The sequence below is a fragment of the Rhinopithecus roxellana genome, chromosome 6, assembly GCF_007565055.1.
Source record: "Rhinopithecus roxellana isolate Shanxi Qingling chromosome 6, ASM756505v1, whole genome shotgun sequence".
Taxonomy (NCBI): Eukaryota; Metazoa; Chordata; class Mammalia; order Primates; family Cercopithecidae; genus Rhinopithecus; species Rhinopithecus roxellana.
In genome coordinates, this window is record NC_044554.1 from 68,765,989 (window position 1) to 68,789,543 (window position 23,555).

A 23,555-nucleotide genomic window follows, 5' to 3' on the forward strand; every position below is an offset into this window, starting at 1 on the left:
TCCTTTTTTATGGCTGCATAATATTCCACAGTGCATAGGTACCACATTTTCTTTATCCAGTCTACTGTTGATGGGCATTTAGGCTGATTTCATGTCTTTGCTATTATGAATAGTGGTGCAATGAACATACATGTGCATGTGTCTTTATGAAGAACAATTTATATTCCTTTAGGTATATACCCAGTGATGGGATTGCTGGGTCCCATGGCAGTTCTGTTCTGAGCCCTTTGGGGAATTGCCACACTGCTTTCTATAATGGTTGAACTAATTACATTGCCATCAACAGTATGTAAGCATTCCTTTTTCTTCATAACCAAGCCAGTGTCTGTTAGTTTTTGACTTTTTTTCTTTTTCTTTTTTCTTTTTTTTTTTTTTTTTTAGATGGAGCCTCACTCTGTCCCCCTGGCTGGAGGGCAGTGGTGTGATCTTGGCTAACTGCAACCTCTGCCTCCCAGGTTCTAGTGATTCTCCTGTCTCAGCCTCCCAAGTAGCTGAGGTTATAGGTGCCCAGCACTTCACTCAGCTAATTTTGTTTTTTTTGTAGAGATGGGGTTTCAACATGTTGGCCAGGCTGGTCTCGAACTCCTGACCTCAAGAGATCCGCCCTCCTTGGCCTCCCGGAGTGCTGGGATTACAGGTGTGAGCCACTGTGGCGTGCCTTTTTTTGACTTTTAATAATAGTCATTCTGACTGGTGTGAGATGGTATCTCATTGTAGTTTTGATTTGCATTTCTTTAATGATCAATGATGCTGAGCTTTTTTTTTCATATACGTCTTGGCCACATGTATGTCTTTTTTGTAAAGGTGTGTATTCATGCCCTTTGCCCACTTTTTAATGGAGTTTTTTTTCTTGTAAATTTAAGTTTCCTATAGATGCTGAATATTAGACATTTGTCAGATGCATAGTTTGCAAAAAATTTCTCTCATTCTGTCAGTTGATACTTTCTGTTTACTCTGATAGAGTCTTTTGCTTTGCAGAAGCTCCTTAGTTTAATTAGACCCCATTTGTCAATTTTTGCTTTTGTTGCAGTTGCTTTTCACATCTTCATCATAAAATATTTGCTTGTTCTTATGTCCAGAACAGTATTGCCTAGGTTGTTGTCTCAAGTTTTTATAGTTTTATGTTTTACATTTAAGTCTTTAATCCATCTTGAGTTAATTTCTGTATATGGTATAAGGAAGGGGTCCAGTATCAATCTGCATATGGCCAGCCAGTTATCTAGCACCACTTATTGAATAGGGGGTCCTTTCCCACTGCTTGTTTTTGCCAGCTTTGTTGAAAATCAGATGGTTGTAGGTGTGTGACCTTATTTCTGGGCTCTATTCCATTGGTGTATGTGTTTGTTTTGTTCTAGTACCATGTCGTTTTGGTTACTGTAGCCCTGTAGTATAGACTGAAGTCAGGTAGCATGATGACTCCAGCTTTGTTCTTTTTGTTTGGGATTTCCTTGGCTATTTGGGCCCCTTTTAGGTTCCATATGAATTTTAAAATAGTTTTTTCTAGTTTTGTGAAGAATGTCATTTTGTTTGATAGAAATAACATTGCATCTATAAATTGCTTTGGTCAGTATGGCCATTTTAATTATATTGAACCTTCCTAGACATGAGCATGGAATATTTTTCCATTTGTTTGCATCATCTTTGATTTATTTGAAGAGTGTTTTGTAGTTCTCATTGTAGAGATCTTTCTCCTCCCTGGTTAACTAAGTTCCTAGGTATTTTATTCTTTTGTGACAATTGTGAATGAGATTGTGTTCCCGATCGGCTCTCAGCTTGACTGTTGTTGGGGTATAGGAATGCTAGTGATTTTTGTACATTGATTTTGAATGCTGAGACTTCACTGAAGTTGTTTATCAGCTTAAGGAGCTCATTGGCTGAAACTATGAGGTTTTCTAAATATAGAATCATGTTGTCTGCAAAGAGATACAGTTTGATTTTCTTTTCTTCCTGTTTTGATGCCCTTTGTTTCTTTCTTTTCCCTGATTGCTTTGGCCAGGATTTGCAATACAATGTTGAACAGGAGTGGTGAGAGTGATCTTCCTTATCTTACGCCAGTTTTCAAAAGGAATGTTTCTAACTTTTGCCCATTCAATATGATGTTGGCTGTGGCTTTGTCATAGATAGCTCTTATTATTTTGAGGTATGTTTCTTCAATACCTACTTTATTGAGAGTTTTTAACATGAAGCGATATTCAATTTTATCAAAAGCCTTTTCTTTATCTATTGAGATAATCATGTGTTTTTTGTCTTTTCTTCTGTTTATGTGATGAATCACGTTTATTGATTTGTGTATGCTGAGCCAACCTCGCATCCAAGGAGTAAAGCCTACTTTATCATGGTGGATAAGCTTTTTGATGTGCTGCTAGATTTTATTTGCCAGTATTTTGTTGAAGATTTTTGCATGTAGTGGGAGACTTCAACACTCCACTGACAGTATTAGACAGATTATCGAGGCAAAAAATTATCAAAGAGATTCAGGACCTGAATTCAGAATCAGATCAAATGGACCCCATAGGTATCTTCAGAACTCTCCACCCCAAAACAGCTGAATATACATTCTTCTCATTGCCACATAGCACTTATTCTAAAATTGACCATAAAATTGGACATAAAACAATCCTCAGGGAATGCAAAGAACTGATAACACCACTCTCTCAGACCACGGAGCAATAAAATTAGAAATCTAGACTAAGAAAATTGCTCAATATGGAAATTAAATGACTTTAGGGTAAATTATGAAATTAAGGTAGAAATCAAGATGTTCTTTGAAACTAATGAGTACAAAGATACAACATACTAGAATCTTTGGGACACAGCTAAGGCAGTGTTAAGAGGAAAATTTATGACACGAAACACTCACATCAAAAAGAGAAAGATCTCAATTTAGCAACCTAACATCATAACTAAAAGAACTAGAGAACAAAGAGCAAACCAACCTTAACACTAGCAGAAGACAAGAAGTAACCAAAATCAGAGCTGAACTGAGATTGAGACATAAAAAATCATTCAAAAGGTCAATGAATCCAGGAGTTGTTTTTTTTTTTTGAAAAAAGTAATAAAATAGATGGATCGCTAGCTAGACAATAAAGAAGAAAAGAGAGAAAATCCAAACAAACACAATTAGAAATGACAAAATGGTTATTACCACTGACCCCATAGAAATACAAATAAACATCTGAGAATGTTAGGGACACCTATATGCATGCAAACCAGAAAATCTAGAAGAAATGGATAAATTCCTGGACACGCACACCCTCTCAAGACTGAACGAGGAAGAAGTTGAATCCATGAAGAGTAATGAACTCCAAAATTGAGTGAGTAAGAAATAGCCTACCAACCAAAATGCAGGGCTAGATGGATTAATAGCTAAATTCTACCCGATGTAGAAGGAAGAGCCGGTAGCATTCCTACTGAAACTATTACCAAAAATTGAGGAGGAAAGACTCCTCCCTAACTCATTCTATGAGGCCAGCATGATCCTGATGCCAAAACTTGGAAGAGACACAATAAAAATACTTTTTTCATAGGAATGCAACATGTTGATTTAGAAAAATAGAGATGTACCAGCACAATCTCTACACAGAATTTTATTAAATTCGGATAAGCTTAAAAGTCTAGGCTCAAGGAAAAAATATGTGAAAGATTCAGTTTCATCCAAATTCCTTAGAAATTTTCTTGTAAGGCAGCCGAAGGGAGATTTCTTTTAATGGGCACCCTAAAGTTTTGCTTGGCCCTTGAGTAGCAACTGGCAGAAAAGCTCGTATCTGTCAGAAGCTCCTGCTGAGCTCATAGAGACAATGATCCTTAGTGAGTGGTTTCCAATTCTTTATTGACTTTTTAGCATTTCTATTATTTCGAATGGCAGCACCAATGGAGTGAGTCAGGATAAATTTTCATATAAAATCGGTACCAGAAGAGCTAGAAATGAGTTACAAATCTGAGCAATGTGATACTTCTGAAGACTTACTATGAGAGCTTGGCTTAATGTTGAAATTCATTTCTCTGTATTCTTTTAAAAATTGCTTGTCTTTGTTCCACGATGTCTAGAACTTCAATTGGAAGACTTAAAGGCTGAAATCATTTCAAGGATCACAACTCACATGTCTAGTGGTTTATGCTAATTGCAGTCTTAGATGTTAGCTAAGACTGTGAGCTACACCTAAGTGTGATCCATTCATGCTACCTGAGTTTCTTTATAACAGAGAGAATGGGTTTTGAGGGCCAGTGTCCTGAGAGAGAGCCAGATAGAAGCTATATATATTTTTTATAACCTGGCCTTAAAAGTTACACAGCATAACTTTCACCCTAGGTTGAAGCAGATACAAGCCTGGCCAAATTCAAGGATTAGGGAAACAGATGCCACCTCCTAATGGAGAGTGACAAGGTTTTGGAGAGTATGTGAGACCAGAAATATTACTGTGGTCATTTTGGAAAATATAATCCTTCACATCTTGCCATGAAGCAGTTCTAATTACTAATTCACTTTACCATAGAAAGTCTAAATCTGTATTATAACAGGTACCCATTAGTCCTACTCTTTGGGACTACATAAGAGTAGTATAAATAGTGTATTGCATGACAGCTCTTTAAATACTCAAGTCTTGTGACTTTGAAGCCTTCTTTTCTTTATTTAAATATTTCAATTTCCTTTAAAAAAAAACCCTATGAATACACTCACTTATCAATATCTTCAAAATGTGATAATCCCAAGGTGAACACAGTATTCCAAAATTTCAGGTGAGGCTTTAGTAAAGAGTAAAATAAGCTGTGACCCTGCTTGCTCAGGAAGTATATCTTAGATGACATAGCCTAAAGTAACTAGCTTTTTTAGGAATGTCACATTATTATTTAAATTGTCTACATTGCTAACTGGCATTTCCTTCTGTTGTGAAAATTCTAGTTTGGATGATTTCTTCAATGTTATATCCTCTCTCGCCTTCCTTTTTTTTTTTCCTTTCTTTTCTCTGTTTCTTTCATTCTCTTTCATCTTTCTGTCTCTTTTTTATTTTTTCCTTTCTTGTTGTAAGTGAAAAAACTTTATATTTACCTATATCTAATTGTATATTGTTAAATATGGCTTATTTTTTTCCCAGCTTGTTGGAGAGGTTTTGGAATCCTGATTAGGCTACACAATGTAGTTCTAAGTTTTAAACTTCTTATGATCTGTGAATTAGCTGGATTTTGGCAGTCAGCTCATGAAACAACTTCTCGAACATGGAGGACTTAACAATTGCATTATCTAGCAACAAATTTTAGAGATAGCTTTGTTATTAATTCATTGATCATTAGAATCAGCAAATATTTCTTTGCATTTCTTTTTCTAACTCCATTTAAAATCAGACCTTTATGATTAGTCACAGACTGTTGGTGGTATATATATTTCCTGAGCTAATGGAGAAAGAATGTCCATACTCATATATTCAACCTTTTGTCATACTTGGAACAAATGTTCATTATACATCTCTTCTCTGAAAGGGTCTGTATGATGAGGAGACAAAGGTGAAGGAAATACAAATTCTAGTTTCAAAGAAATTATCATATGTAATGTTTTATAGTGAAAATATATTTGTTTATAATATATTTAATATGTACAATATCTGCCTTGTTATATAGAATTGGAAGAAAAAGTTTCCTTGAGTTTAGAATGTGAACAGCATCATTTTCTCCCCTAAATGTTCTTCATATCAAATTTAGGACAGAATTTATGCTAATTAAGCATATTGATTTCTTTATGAAATTATAACACCTACTGTTCTACTCTCAATAAACCATTCTCTTCGGTCATATTCTTACTGAATCAGTTCTAGATCCATGGCAAATATAAAACTTCCTCTGCCTATGACCATGAAAATTAGAAATGAGAAAAGAAAAAAAAAAATCTCACTTTTCTCTCATCCAAGGAGGAAAATATACAATAAAAATGGAGTTGCAGGATTAGTTTTCAATAGACATGATACACCATGAGGCAAAGCTAGCCAAACATATTTTGTGACAGCTTGCCCCAGATCACATTCAGGTTGTAGAAGTCCTTTTGAAAAGCTTGCCCATGCTTCTTTGCCTATTTGAATGAATCTTTGAATAATAAAAGTAATAATAATAACAAAAATGAAAACAACTACAACTAATACTTTAGATGTTTATACCTATTATGCAGGTATTATATAAATAATTTCTTACAACAACTTTGAAAGATTAGTACTACAGTATTATTATCCCCATTTCATAACCAATAAAACTGAGCTGTAGAAAAATGAAGCAACTTGTTCGGGGTCAAAATAGCAGAACCAGAGATTCAACTATTAATAGGTAGGATTCCATATTGTATGTTTTCTGTGCTATGTCATAAACATTCCCTTCTAAAGATGCAACTGATTTTTTAAAAGTTAACTATCTCATAATAGCACATTGGGTTATAGCAATGAATGCTTTTTCCAGCTAACTTAAGCAAAAAGTAAATTTATTGAAAGGATGGGGGTAGCTTACATCTGAAAATATAGGAACTATGGTAGCTCTGGTATCTGGATTAAAAACTCATATAAGATCTTTTCTGGTCAGCACCATGGAACTGAATCTGACCAAATCCTTTTCTATATTAGCATCATTTTGCTCGAAACTCAAATTCTCAATAGGGTTTTGTTGGGCTTAGTTGGCTCATATACCCACCTTTGCTGGTTTATGGGGGAATACTGTGATTGATAACCCTGAAAAAGTTGCCAAGATTTAGGAGGTGGTAGATAATTCTCTCAAGGGAAGTAAGGATGTTATTGCCAAGAGGAGGTAGAAAGAACCCTGGGCAGCTAAAAGCAACAGACTTCCACTATAGGACCTTCTAGGATTGTTGGAGAAACTAAATGAGGTAAGAATTGTGATAAGAAGTATGTTCCAGTGTGGCTGGAGCATTGTGCTCAAAAGTAGAAGTAATTTGTATTGTTATTATTACCTTCACTTACATAAAACCCAAGTGTCAGTGCCTGTCATATCAAACATGTAACCTGAGAAAAATCAATAACAGATGGGGCTTCAGGATGGCTTATTAGAAGTAATTCATGCTCACCTCCTCTACTTAGAAGAACTAAAATAGTATATAGACAGTCATACTTCAAATACATTATCATATATTATCCAAGAGAGAATGCCGGAATTCAACAGAGAAGTGGCAAGAAAACCAAAAGCGCAGAAAGAAAAGGAAGAGAGGCAGCCAGCTTGGCTGAGATTGGCTGAGACTCAGGAGTGATTTCCCGACATGGGGAAAGGGTGAGTGAGACTTCCAGCAGCCCACATCTCCACTGTGGGATCATGCAAACCTGGCTATGGGAGAGCCCCTCAACGCCCCCAGGCCCTGAAACTAACATAGGGAGCTTCCAGAAGACCATGGGACAGAACCGCTCCAGAGAGAAAGCTCTTGCTGGTCCCACACACTTCTTGAGACCTAAATGGTTCTAATGTGCCATTTTTAAACCTAGTCCTTGCTGTTTTGGCAGACTGGGGCCCAACAGTGTTAGGACTGTAATGTTATGGAAATTCAGGCTGTTGCTGCAAAAACTGCAGTGTGAGCTTGGAGCACTCCCACAGCTGGGGCTGAGAACCAAGTAAGACATGGACTACAGCTGCCAGTGCCAGGAAGTGAGCACTGCCGGTGTGGAGACTGGGATGCAAGCAGGATACATGTTGCTGCTGGTACTGGTTCATGAGCTGGGCAGAGGCTCCTGCAGTCAGGGCTAGGGTAAAAGCTAGGCTTGAGTGACCATTTTCAAGCGTTGGGGTCAAGTGCCCCAAGGGCTGAGGAATGAGAGGGATGCACAATTCCCACCAGCTTGCCCAGACTGTGGCCACTGAGGGTGGTCCTATCCTTTTCAGTATTGGGGCCTCAACATGACTATTACCACATGGGGCACGGAAATCACCCCACCCCTTCTCACCATGGCTTGTGACTGCTCTCACCATTGGGAGGCTTAAGCCCAAACCCACGCAGTCTTGCTTCCTTCCTGTCTCCAAAGACAGAACACGTAATCTGAGGTCCTAGGAATTGCCCAACCCTATCCACCATTTGGGCACCTGAGCACACTTCACAGGGGCATGAGGTTGAACCTAAACTCCCATCTGCTACCCTCAGCTACAAGTGTCACCTGTGGGCCTGGAAACTGACCTGGCCAGCTCATTGCAGCCACTGCCAACATCAACACACACCACTTGGGACATAGATAATCATCTCACCACTGCTACTGCCAATGCCTGTGTCACGTCAGCTGCCCGGGAACCAAAGAATCATCAAGTTGCGCTGTTCATTATGCTACTACCAGCATCTGAACAAGATACCTGGAGGCCCAAGAATTAGCCTGCCAGTAACCACCAAAATAAATGTCAGCATACATTGCCCTGGGGCACAAAAATAGGCACATTCAGCCTAGTACTGCCAACTCTGAAGCCTACAGACTGGTTATCAGCACAACTTTACCACAAATCCCACTAATAATCACAACCTAATCCACTGATGAAACCACAAAAAACAATAACACCATTTATAGGCTCCCCCCCCCAAAAAAAAATCAGAGGTAACACTCAGAATCAAAACCAAAGTTCCCCACCCAACCAACACTGTAGATGAATCTTCAGGAAAAAGTTCTCCCCTATGAAAATGAATCCAAAAGTAGGAAGAAATGATGGTTACACCAGATGTGCGAATATTAACATAAGGACATAGAAAACATGAAAAAGCCAGAAAATATGACACTTCCAAAAGAACACAATAATTCTCCAGCAATATGTCTTAATCAAGAAGAAATTTTCAAAATCCCATATGAAGACTTCAAAATAATGATTTTAAAAAACTTCAGTGAAATACAAGAGAATTATAAAAATCAATGCAAAGAAATTAGGAATAAAAAACCAATTCAGGATATGAATGAGAAGTTTACCAAAGATATTTTTTGAATAACCAAATAGAAATTCTGCAACTGAAGAATTCATTAAAGGAAATACAAAATACTTTTGAAAGTTTCAACAGCAGAGTAGATCAAGCAGAATAAAAAAAAATCTCAGAACTTGTAATCTAGTCAGAAAAAATAAAGAACAAACAATAAAAACGTAATGAAAGCAAAGCCTTTGTGACTGTTGGAACAACATAAAGTGACCAAATATTTGAATTATTGATATCCTTGAGGGCAAAGAGAGGAAGAAAGAATTAAAAAACCTATTTAATGAATCAATAGATAAGACCTTCCCAAATCTAGCAAGTGATTTACACATTCGGATACAGGAGACTGAACAATCCATAGGCAGATACAATGCAAAAAACTCCTATCAATAGCAAAATATATTCAGTCAGATTGTATCAAGCAAAAGATGAAGAGCGAATCCTAAGAACAGGGGAAAAGCTTCTGGTCACCAACAAAAGAAACCCCATCAGACTAACAGTGAATTTCTCAATAAAAATGTTATAGGCCAGAGGAAAATGGGATGATAATTTCAAAGTATTGAAAGGAAAAAGCCTGACAAGAATACTATAACCTGCAAAATTATCCTTCATAAATGAAGGAGAAATAAAGTTTTTCCCAGACATAAATGTTGAGATAATTCATTACCACTGTACAGTTCCTATGAGAAATGCTAAAGGTTGTCCTAAACATGGCAGCAAAAGGACAACATTTATTATCATGAAAATAACGTGAAAGTATAAAATGCATTGGTGAAGCAATCACACAAAGTAGGAAGAGAAAGTACTCAAATGGAGCCACTGCAGAAATCCACAGACCACAATGTCAAACAAAAAGTAAAAGAAAGTAACAGAATATATGAAATTACCAGTAAACAATGAACAATATGACAAAAATAAAGCCTCAAATATCAATAATAATCTTGAATATAAATGGATTAAATTCTCGACTTAAAAGATACAGAATAGCTGAATGGATTTTTTAAAAAAATAGTCCTACTATACGCCAGTTACAAGAAACTTAGCTTAGCGGTAGAGAAATTTATAAACTGAAACTAAAGGATTGGAAAAAGAAACTTAATGCAAATGGAAACCAAAAGCAAGTGAAAGTAGCTATGCCTATCTAAGATAAAATGGACATTGAGTCAAAAACAGTAAAAAAAAAAAAAAAAAAAAGACAAGAAACATAATTATATAATAATAAAGGGATCAATCCTGCAAGACAATATAGCAATTTAAAATGTATATGTATCCAGCACTGGATCACCCAGATTCTTAAAGCAGGTATTACTAACTCTAAAGAGAGAAATAGTCTTCCATGCAATAATACTGGGAGACTTATGAACACCCCACTCTCAGCGTTAGACAGATCATCTAGACAGAAAATCAACAAAGATTGAATTGAAACTGGACTTTAGATGAAACAAACCTAACAGACATTTACTGAACATTCTGACAACTCCAGAATATACCTTGTTTTCATCAGTACATGTACTGTTCTCCAGGATAGACCATATGTTTGGCCACAAAACAAATTCCAAAAATTTGTTAAAAATCGAAATCATATCAAGTATCTTCTAAGATCACAATGAAATAAAAATAGAAATTAATACCAAGAGGAACACTGGAAACTACACAAACACATGGAAATTAAACAACATGCTCCTGAATGACCACTGGGTAAATGAGGAAATTATGATGGAACTATAACAATTTTTGAAATAAATGAAAATGGAAACACAATATACCAAAACCTGGATATAGCAAAAGCAGTTCTAAGAGGAAAGTTTGCAGCCTGGAAGCATACAATGTAGCAAGACTGAATCAAGAAGGAATAGAAAATCTGAACAGACTAATAACAAGTAACAATATTAAATCAACAATAAAAAGGCTCCTGACAAAGAAAAACCTAGGACTTGATGAATTCACAGTTGAATTTAAGCAAACATACAAAAAAGAACTAATAGCAATCCTTCTGAAACTGTCTGAAAAATCAAAGAGGAGAGAGTTCTCCCTACCTCATTTTATGAGGTCAGCATAACTCTGATACCAAAACCAGACAAGGACACATTAAAAAAGAAAACTACAGGCCAATATTCCTGTTGAAATAGACACAAAAATCCTCAACAAAATATCAGCAAACCAAATCCAACATAATACAAACCAACAAGTGGGATTTATCCCACGGACGCAAAGATGGTTCAACATACCCACATCAACAAATATAATGTATCACGTCAGCAGAATGAAAAACAAAAATCATCTGATTACCTCAATAGATGAAAAAAGCATCTGATAGAATTCGAATCCCTTCATGACAAAAACTCTCAACAAAATAGGAAGGAAATGTACCTCAAAACAGTAAAGGCCAAATATGACAAGCTCATAGCCAATATCATGGTGAATGGGAAAACATTGAAAGCCTTTCCTCTAAGAAGTGGAACAAGAGAAGAACATTCACTTTCACCAATTCTATTAGGCATAGTACTGGAAGTACTGGAAACCAGAGCAATCAGACAATAGAAAGCAATAAAAAATACTCAAATTGTGGAAGAGTAAGTCAAATCATCTCTCTTTGCAGATGACATGATCTTATATTTAGAGAAAGTTAAAGACTCCACAGAAAAATCTCTTAGATTTGGTAAATGAATTCAGTAAAGTTTCAGGGTACAAAAGCAGCATGCAAAGATCAGCAATATTTCTGTACACTAATAATTATCTAGCCAAGGAGGAAATCAAAGAGGCAATCACGTTTACAATTGCTACAAACAAACAAACAAACCTAGGAATAAATCAAGGAGGATTTTTAGCCAAGGAGGTGAAAGATCTCTATAAGAAAAACAAAAAAATTATAATAAAAGAAATTGAAGAGACAGAAAACAAATGGAAAAGTATCCTATGCTCATGGATTAGACAAATTAATATTGTTAAAATGACCATGCTGCTCAAAGCAGTCTACAGATGCAGTGCAATCCTCATCAAAATACCATTACAATTCTTCATAAAATTAGAAACAACAATCCTAAAATTTATATGGTATCAAAAAAAGAACCTGGATAGCCAAAACCATTCTGAGTATAAAGAACCAAGCTGGAGGCATGACCTCAAAATATATTAAAGGCTGTAGTAACCAAAACAGCATGATTCTGGTATAAAAATAGACACATAGACCAATGAAATAGAATAGAGAACCTAGAAATAAAACCACAGAATTACAGCCAAGTAATCTTAAAGTAGGCCAACAAGAAGTTTCTTAGGGCAAAGGACACTCTCTTCAGTAAATGGTGCTGGGGAAATTAGATAACCACACACAGAAGAATGATCTTGGACCCCTGTCTCTCACCCTAGATAAAAATCACTCAAAATAGATTAAAGACTTAATCGTAAGACCCAAAACTGCATAAATACTAAAGGAAAACCTAGGGAAGTCTTTCCTGGATGTTGGTCTAGGCAAAAAATGTATAATTAAGACTTTGAAAGCACAGGCAACAAAAAGAAAGATAGACAGATGGGACTTAATTAAATTAAAAAACTTCTGTAAATGCTCTATATCCCTAATCATCAGAGAAATATGAAACCACAATGAGATATCATCTTACCCCAATCAGAATGGCTGTTACTAGAAAAACAGAAAATAATAGATGCTGACAAGGATGTGCAGCAAAGGGAACTTTTATACACCACTGATGAGAACGTAAAGTAGAGCCACTATGCAAAAATGGTATTGGGATTTCTCAAAAAGCTAAATATAGAATTACTGTTCAAGCCAACAACCCTACTACTGGCATCTTCTCAAAGGAAAGGAAATCAATATATCAAAGGGATACCCGCATTTGCATGTTTATCACGGCACTATTCACAATTGCAAAGACATGGAATCAACCTAAGTGTTCACTACAGATGAATGGAAAAAGAAAATATGGTATATATACACAGAGGAATACTATTCAGCTATAAAAAATAAAATTATGTCATTTGCAGAAACATGGAATGGAACCAGAGAACATGATCTTCAGTGAAATAAGCCAGACACAAAAAGACAAATATGACATGCTCTCACTTATACGTGGAGTTACAGAATTTTGATCACATGGAAGTAGAGAGTGGAAAGACAGATAACAGAGACTTGGAGAAGTGAGTGGGGAGGATGGGTGAGGATAAAGAGAAGTGGGTAAAAGGGTACAAACACACAGAATGATAGAAGAAATAAACTCAATGTTTGATAGCAAAGTGAAATGACTATACAGTAAAAATATATTGTACTCAGGTGATGGACACCCTAAATAACCATGTCTCTAGGAAAAAAAAAAAAAAAAGAGAGCTAAGTAACCTGACTTGATCACTGCACATTATATACACATAACAAAATTTCACATGGCTGAGTCTGGTGGCTCACACCTGTAATTCCAGCATTTTGCGAGGCTGAGGTGGGAGGAATGCTTGAGCCCAGGAGGTTGAGACTAGCCTGGGCAACATAGTGGGATCCCATCTCTGCAAAAAAAATTCAAAGATAAAAATTAGCCAAGTGTAGTGGCATGTGCCTGTAGTCCCAACTACTCCAGAGGCTGAGTAGAGAATCACTTGAATCTAGGAGGTCGAGGCTGCAGTGAGCTATGATTGTGCCACTATATTCGAGCCTGGGAAATGGAGGAAAACCATGTCTCCAGAAAAAAAAAAAAAAAAAAAATCACATGTGCCCCATAAATTTGTACAAATAAAAAATAAATAATCATTAATGAGTTTTTTATTTTTTGAGATAAAGATTTACCACAAAAAAGGCTGATGCTTAAATTCTTGCACAGTCATTGTCAGGCAGGAAGTCAACCAACTGAGCACTGGAAATGCAGAAACACCAACGATTATCTGTCTCTCTTATTCCTTCCTAAGCCCATGCCTAGATTAGGATGAGCTTGAGACACCCAAACAGGACAGTAGCCAGTTCACTGGCTGATGCTCAAAGTTACATGAAAGTTTAATTCAGAGCTCCATTTCAAACAACTACAGCTGTCAGGAAAGGGTAAATGATCATGAAGCCAACAGAAATAATGACTTGAATTGGAAATGGAGAGGGCATACTTGATCTAAAGAGGGCACCCGTTACTCCATTCCAGCCAATGTGATAAGGACGAGAAATACAGGACCAGAGTTGTCAGATCACTTAAGCTGAGAAGTACTAGACATCATAGTTTTAGGTGAAGTTAGTTGGGAGTGAATTTAAAAAGTTTAAAAACTACTTGGTGATCTAACACTGTGCAGGCCAAATAAAACTCATTTGTTGGTTAAATTTGTCCCATGGGCAATCTGTTTGCCATCCCAGCTCCAAGAGGCCATCATCCCACAACTTCATTGCCAGTAAGCAAGTTCACTTTGTTCCTACTTCTGTACTCCAGGGGTTGCTGCTATTGTCGACATTGTTTTCTGATTCATGCTACCATTTACTGCTGTTCATTTTGCCATAAATTTTGAGAGGTGTGCAGGAGAAGTTAAGAGTAGAATTGAGAAGCATTTTTTCCAGATAATGACTCAGACTGCTGTACTTATTTCCCAGGCTCAAGACTATCAAGCTAACCAACCTCCATAAAAGCAGCCTGAACAGGATAGCTACACGTGGTTTTTGGTAGGAGGAGAAAAACAAGATTACTCTTCAAAAATCTTTTCAAATGTTCACTATACAAAATACTTATGGAATTATCACTAAATATCACTGTTATGTCCGAAGTTTTCTGTTGTAAATCCCTCCCCCCCTCCCTTCTTCCTTTCCTCCCTTCCTCTTTTCCTCCATTCCTTCGCTTCTCTATACAAAGCTATTTTGGAGTATTTTTGCCTCCCGAATGAGACCTCTGCTAGATTATTATTTGTTGGCAAACACCATAGGCTCACATTGCACTCGGTTGGCTTTTGCAAAGTTTTGGCCTTTGGGCAATTTTCCTGTAGCAGCTGGGCATTATTAAATCAGATGTCATTTTGCGGCAGAACTTTCATCTTATGTTGTAATACTCCACAACACCTAGTGTGCTACTGGGCACAGAGTAAATGTTTCTTGATTGATTTATGACAGGTGGCCTTATATAAACTTATTAAAGTGCTTAAAATTTACATCACTGGCCACTCTTTTGGGCTTTCAGCTGAAGATAAGTAATTATCACCAAGAAAACTGCATTATTCTATGAACTACCGTTATTGTAAGTTATAAAATAATTATAAAATAATCTGTAAAATTAAAGATGGATGTCAAAGAAACCCATTCTAGATGATGAATCCTGAAGGCAGGATCCTTAATCTCTTAATCCTTGATCTCTTAAAATTTGGTCAAGGTATTTGATCTCAACAGAGTTTCTAAGGGGCAGGAAGCTTTACAAAATTTACCAAGGTTCAGGTTACATTGCCAGTTATTTCTAGGAGAACAGTCTGAAGCCTTTGGAATAAACAAGAATGAAAGAGCAATAAAATATTTAGTAGCCTCTAGTTTGCAGTGTATGATTGAAACCTTTGAGGTTTATAACATCTCCCACTGATGTCACCTTCAGTAAACTCCACATATAAAAGCCAAGAAGAATGAATATTCCTTCTGACGTTAAATGTTTTCCTAAAGTGCTTTAAATTTTAATAATCTAAAAAAGATTCTATGAAATTTGCATAGGAGGTACATTGCAACACCTACCATTTGCTGCAATCCAATGCAAGCCAATGGTCTTAGATGGTTGAATAGTAATTATAAATCTTATGAACAATTCTATCACATCTCTATCAGTTATGGCTTGTACTCTGTTTCTTCAGCTCTCAAACTACTCACTAGAGGTTCCTTTATAACCTAGAAACAGTGACCACTGAGCTTCACTGGAGCTGAATACCTGTGTAAGACACGGATACCATTTCAATTAATAATAGATCTCTTATCCTACACCTACAGGCTTGTTTATGGAGTCAGTGGCCACAAGTGAGATCGTCATTGGAACATCTGAGCAGAATTTGTCAGTATCGGGTTAACAAACCTTAAGCTAACTTAGAATAAGACAGGTTTCAAACATGTGTATTAATATGATATCAGGGAAGCACATTGTTGGACAGAACATGTCATAACTTGGCAAATGCTCCACCAGTGATAAAGCAAACTTTAGGACTGTAGAGTATGCTCATGATTGAATAAATGATTCTAGTGTGCAATTTGTATTTCTTTAATAATAAACATTAACTGATTGTTAAATGATCTATAGAAATAAATTAGTTAAAAGTGACAAATTGTAACCATTATTATATAATACCTTCTAATTAATAAGCCTTCTTTGGGGAATTCAAAGAAATTATATGTCATTTATGCATACTCATGAGGTTTATAGAAACCTTCTATTTAATGGCAGCTACCAGTCATATGTAAACTATTAGTTCTGTTCTATATAGTTTGAACCATATAATATCAAGGTTGTGGAGAAAGAGGAATGCTTTTACACTGTTGGTGGAAATGTAAATTAGTTCAACCATTGTGGAAGACAGTGTAGCAATTCCTCAAAATTTAGAACTAGAAATACCATTTGACTCAGCAATCCCATTAGTGGGTGTATTAGTCTATTTTCACACTGCTGATAAAGACATACCCGAAACTGGGAAGAAAAATAGGTTTATTGGACTCATAGTTCCACATGGCTGGGATGGTCTCATGGATCATGGTGGAAGGTGAAAGGCACTTCTTATATGGTGGTGGCAAGAGAGAATGAGAGAAAAGCCAAAGCAGAAACCCCTTATAAAACCATCAGATCTTGTGAGAGTTATTTACTACCACAAGAATAGTAAGAGGGAAACTGCCCCCATGATTCAATTATCTCCCATCAGATCCCTCCCACAACACGTGGGAATTATGAGAGTACACTTCAAGATGAGATCTGAGTGGAGACACAGTCAAACCATGTCACTGGGTATATAACCAAAGGAATTCTATTATAAAGATGCATGCACAAGTATGTTCATTGCAGCACTATTCACAATAGCAAAGACATGGAATCAACCCAAATGTCCATCAATGGTAGATTGGATAAGGAAAATGTGATACATATACACTATGGAATACTATGCAGTCATAAAAAGGAAAGAGATCATGTCCTTTGCAGGGACATGGATGAAGCTGAAAGCTATTATCCTCAGCAAACTAACACAGGAACAGATAACCAAACACCACACATTCTCACTTATAAGTGGGAGCTGAACAATGAGAACACATGGACACAGGGAAGGAAACAACACTTACTGGGGTCTGTCAGGGGAGGGTGGGGGTGGAGAGAGCATTAGGGAAAAGAGCTAATGAATGCTAGGCTTAATACCTAGGTGATGGGTTATTAGGTGCAGCAAACCACCATGGCACATGTTTACCTATGTAACGAACATACACATCCTGCACATGTACCCTAGAACTAAGAAAACACCAATAACATAATTCAAAAATATAGTCTAATATTTGCAGTTTCAGATAGCTCAACCTAACAGTCGAGAAAGCCAAAACTCTGAATGATTAAATAATTTGTATAAGCCAACAGAGTTGGTAGTAGGAGAGCAAGCTTTGATCCAGTCTGTCTGTGTGCGAATCTGTCAGTCACTCCACTTTCAGTGTTCAGTCCTGTTCATTGTCTCAGTGACATCTCCAGCTTTGTGGCAGTTATGCTGCAGTCAAAGCAGCTTGACCTTAGAAGCACTTCCATATTTTGGTGGAACACAGCAGCAGATGATGATCACTTCATGCCTGAACTATTCCAACCTGCCTCGATCTACTTTCCTCCCTTCGAAGATCTTGTCCTTATTATATTCTGAGTGAGGATGGAAACAGTCCTCACTGACTGTGTATTCAGCAGTCTGTGCAAGAAAAAACTACATACCTTAAAAGACAAGTTCATATACGTATTTTCTAAGTCAGTAAAATTGATTTTAATTAGAGTCCTGGATATGCTTCTGAGACACTGAGCTGTTATATGATACATATATCTTCTTCCTCCATATACATGCTATTTGAAGCAGGAAACAAAAATAGCCTTGTGTCTTATTATAATTCATTTCTTCACATAACTACATGCTCCCCATAACTACATTTGTCATGGCTGGCTTCCTTGTTTGCTTCTTCGTCCCAGTAATTCAAAATATACTGCGTTAAAATAAATTAATTTGAGATTAAAATTAAAAAGAGTAAAATTGTTTTGTTTTCTTCCTAGCAGTTTCAGATATGCATGCATACAATTTTTTTTCTTTTTCTTCCTTTACTCTTCTTTTCAACTGTCTCCTTTATATGTGACTACTTCAGGGACATTTTATTTTGAACAAACAAACACAGAACTAATTTGTATGGATTAGCTTTTTCCTGATGGAGAGATGTTAGGTTATGTCAGTCATAATTTCATTTTCTAAAAACAATTTCAAGATGTATCTCTGTTCTGCTTTGGCTCTGATCTGTTTCTTTCCTTTATCCCACTAAGATTTTTATCTCTTGGCTTTAATATGGAGCAAAAAATTATGTTTACATAAAGAAATCCATTTAAAATATAATATCAGGAAAAAATGGACTCCTGAATATCCTACACAGATATAAAACTTATATTAGTTTCCTCTTTTTTTATCTAGTCCTATGTAGCTTGTATTGTGAGAAATTATTTTTTTAAAGGATATTAAATCTAGAGTTCCCAGCATAAATAGGATATGTGTTCTATTTCATGGCTGTGGAGAACATCAGATAAGTTGTCAGATGGAATGGTGATTTGATTGACATAGTTTCAAAATATGCTATAATGATAACTGATAACCTGAAATTATATGGATGTGATGTAAACTGGAAGTAATATCTACAGCTGGATTTGGCCCATGACCAAAAATAACCTTCTACCTGTTTCTGTAAATTAGCATACTCACTTGTTGATTACTGTCTATGGCAGCTTTCATGCCACAATGACAGAGTGGAGAAGTTTCAGCAGAGATTGCATGGTCTGCAAAGCTGAAAATATTTACTGTCTGGCCTGTTTATCTTCCTGACCCCAGATATATAGCATATACGTGTTTAGAAATAAGTCCTATAAAATGAATACAGGAAGAAGATGAAAATGCAGTCCTATTTTACATCTAAATTAAAAGGTGGGGAATAATCTTCTAAGAGACTTAGGCTAAATTGTCGTTCCTTTAAAGGGCTTGTAATTCAAAGAAATTCTAGAAAGCAGAGGTGAGTGAGTATGAAATGAGGATCAATAGTATAGCTTTTCAAAACTTCATTAGATATGTAGTTGTAAGTAAATAGTTTCAATTAGTGTTATACTTTAATAAAGACGAGTAAAACGTAGTCTTGTAAACTTTGGTGGTAAAGTTGCAATTGAGCTGGCTAATGTAAAACTCTAATTACTGTCTACCATTTCTGACACCAAAGAACTAAAATACTTTGTTTGTTTTTTTCTAAGCCTCTGGGGAAGTTGGAACTTGTTATAGTCATGATAGGCAAGATATGGCACAGTAATAAAACAATCCCCAAATACCAGTGGCAGAAAAACAAGGGTTTAAGTTTTGTTCGTGCAATGTGCACTGCATGTCTGGTGACCCTCCAGGCAGCTATCCTCTGTGTGATGGCTCAGCTTTGCCTCTTCACATCAGGACATGCTTCCATGATTATGGCAGCAAAAAAAAGAATGTTCTGAAAAGTCTCACAATGATGATTCAATGCTTCTACACAGAGGTGACAGACATATCACCTCCACTCACATTCTATTTTCTAAAGAAAATCACATGATCATTCCTCACCTTAAGGAGGCAAGGAAGTGTAATTACCCCATGTATCCAGAATGAAGACAGCAAGAAAGTTTGAGGGGAAGCACAGGACTATTGGACAACGGGCTGGCTCAATAGTAGTTCTCCTTGTATTTTCTCAACCTCCTCTCACCAGCCCTTCAGGAGTGTTTTCAGAAGATCATATGGTTGGCCTCAATAGAAGGAGAAACCTACAAGAAAAAATGTTGGAGTTCAAAATATGCATAGGCAGGCAAATGTATAGGTTGGTGCTTTTGTTGCAAAGATCAACCAGATTTCTGAATTCTTGGTCACTGCATATTTTGTTATAGGTCTGACTAAGATATTTCCCTTAGCTGCCAGGGAGAAAACTAGGGCCTTTTCTAACTTGGTTCCCAGTGTGACAATCAATGTAAAACAACACCATTCTCTCTAAATCTACAAACACAGCTTTGAAGGAAAGCAAATAAAACATAAAAAAACCCTGAGCTAGTTTCTCCTCACTCTGGATTATACATGATGAGCATTCTGAATCAGTTTTTTTCATCAGCCCAGCATCAAATTTCAAAAGCCATTCTCTATCAGTTTCTTCTTGGTTGACTCAATCCTTCCTTATTCTCTATATTAAGCATACTTTTCAGAATTCTTGCTCCAGTAGCTTTGTTCTACTTCACATTTTTAACTCTGATTTTCTCTTGGTTTGAATACATCTTTGTCCTTATTTCTTTCATGAGTCAATAGCTGTCTCATCACAAATGTATAACATCATATAATATTCATAATATAATGCCAGTCTCCTCGTATACAACTGGGGAAAAGTGTCCTTCATAATGGTCATGTTTATTTACTGCAAGAATCTTACAGATTTTATTAGAAGAACAGATGATTTTCTTTTGAAGTTTTCTCTACGATGCAGATAGAAATAAAGGATAATAGGTTATGTGTTCCAAAGTCTGTAAATCAATCCATGCCTATCCCTGCTCATTCACACATACTTACAGTGTTCATCAAGCTTCCTCTTTTTCCTCAAATTCACCTTTATTTTTGCTAATTTGATGAATTTCTTTTTGTTCTCTTTGTGTATACACATTCTAAAATAGTCCTCAGGTTCTTGCAAATTAAATTTCTTTCTTTCTTTCTTTCTTTCTTTCTTTCTTTCTTTCTTTCTTTCTTTCTTTCTTTCTTTCTTAGGAGTAGCAAAGGCCGAGGCAGGCAGATCACTTGAGGTCAGGAGTTCAAGACCAGCCTGGCCAATACAGTGAAACCCCATCTCTACTAAAAACACACACACACAAAAAATTAGCCGGGTGTGGTGGCAGGTGCCTATAATCCCAGCAGCTCAGGAGACTGAGGTAGGAGAATTGCTTGAACCCGGGAGGTGCAGGTTGCAGTGAGCTGAGATCACTGCACTCACTCGAGTGAGTGCAATAGCACACTAGTCTGGGTGTTGCAGCGAGACTCCAACGCAAAAAATAAAATAAAATAAAATAAAATGAAAGAAGTAGCAAGTGAAAATGCTTACTAGAGTCATTGTTATTTACAAACTAAAGATTAAATCTAAACACTTTATGGTATGTGGAATTTCCCATGCCTTAAGCTGAGATACCTTAAAATTTGAGTTGGTCAGAATTCAAATATCTTGGAGTCTTCAAATGTTAATAAATATGACTGTATTCAGTTTGTGTTTTTCATTTTAGAGATCAGGCTTACGACTTGAGATATGGTTGCTATGATTTGGATCTAGTTTGCCTCTGACAAAACTCATGTTGAAATTTTATTTTCAATATGGCAGTACTGGGAGGTGGGGCCTAGTGACAGGTATTTGAATTATGAGGCACTGCCCCATGAACAGATTGATTAATGCCGTTTCACGGGAATGAGTGAGTTCTCTCTTTGGAATGAATTAGTTTTCAAGAGAGCAAGTTGTTATAAGTGAGCCTAGCCTCTCTTGCACGACTCTCTGTACACATTGGCTTTCCCTCTTGTTTCCTTGTCATTTTGTGATGCAGCATAAGGCCCTCACTAGAAGTCAAGTGGATGCCAGAATCATGCTTATAGGACTGCCCAGCCTCCAGAATCATAAGCCAAATAAACCTCTCTCATTTATAAATTACCCAGTCTCGGTTATCTTGTTATAGCAATGAAAATGGACCAAAATAATGGCTCACACTAGTTGGATTCCTATTCCACTGTTTAGTTGTCAGCACTTCAGTATCAACTTATATCCCTCTTTAATCTTATATATCCTTTCCCCAGTATCCAATTTGGAAAGGGCTAACCCGTATGAAACTAAAAGTAGCTGGAGTTGTATTAATCTTGTAGGTGCTTGAAAAGGCAGCATGTAGAGACCTGCTTCAAAATAGTGTCCAGAATTCATAAGTCTTTGTCATGCCATAAGAGCAGATCAATGACCATTTCCAGTGGGCAATTGAGCATAGGTCTGATGGTTTTCTATTAACACTAGGTATTATTGATGATGCCCTCTCAGACCCAAATATTCATGCAATTCACAGTTGGCATCTTGTTCATGATTGATGGCCCAATGTGAAATGCTCAGTTTGTGATGGATTTCACTTATGACTGTTTCTTAAGTATTTTGCTTAACTTTCTCTGCTAGCTGGACATTCACCAAAGTTATTAAACTCAGTACCTGTAACATTTTAGGTTTGCACATATTTGCTAACCATATCTTTTCAAAACTTTCTTTTCTCTGAAAGTATGGATACAATAACCAAACTTGGCATTGATTTTTCATTTCTACCCAGAGTAAATTCTTACTTTCTAAGTGTAAATCATTGAGTGACTATTTCAAGTTTGGATTAATTATGGGGCATACTTTATAATTTAAAAACTTCATATAACCCACTCATCACAGGGTAGTCATAAATTCTTAATTGTTTAAAGAAAGATGAAAGCAAATAAGACAATAATTTGAAAAATATAAACATTTTTGAAATGATGATTGTGTGTTCAATAAAAATAAAAACAGAAGTTTAAACTCAAACCAACCTATTCCCTAAAACTTGAGAATTTCAGCTTCTAACTTTTGTCTTCTGCAATATGTTTGCTATTATGATTCTTGTTGATTGATTTCAAAGTATATATACATGATATTCTGGCCTTGACTTTCTCTCCAACAATAATGTTCTTTGCATAACCTCAGTCACTTACTACCACACCTTCACCTAAGTATTGAGTTCTCTCTCTCTCGCTCACTTTTGCTCTTTGTCTTCAACTACTCCTCACTGTCACCTCCTTTCTCACATGGCCAACACTGTCTGTGCCATTGTTATTCTTGCTCTCCACTGAAAATCCTATTTCATGAGTTAACAGGACCAAAAACAAGACAACTTTCCAAAACTCTACCACTCAGTCTACTCACCTGTAACATCACAGCCTCAACCCTGTCTTTTCCCTTCGTTAGTATTAATTCACTGTCCATGTTCCTAACTGAACAACTGTTTCTATTGTGTACTAACTCCCATTCTCTCTCACCTACTATATTGCTTGGCTATCATTTCTTCTCTCTCCTATCAATTTCTACTATCTGCTCTATAATTAACATCAATATAAAACTGCTGTTGTTTCTCCTTGTTAAAATAAAAACAATCTTCTCTTGACCCCACTTTCTCTCTAACTACTGTCCCTTTAAAGCAAAACATTTAAGACATGTTGTCTATAATCTATGTTCAATTCCTTTCTTCCTCATCTGTCTTAAACCCATTATAAAAAGGTGATTGCTTCTTCCATGCCACCCAAATTCCTCTTGTTAAGGACACCAGTGACCTCCCCATCCACTCGATTAGAAAATCTGTTGGCTCCGCCTTCACATTGTATCTAAACCGTCATTACTCTATATCACTCCTATTGCTGTCACACTAGC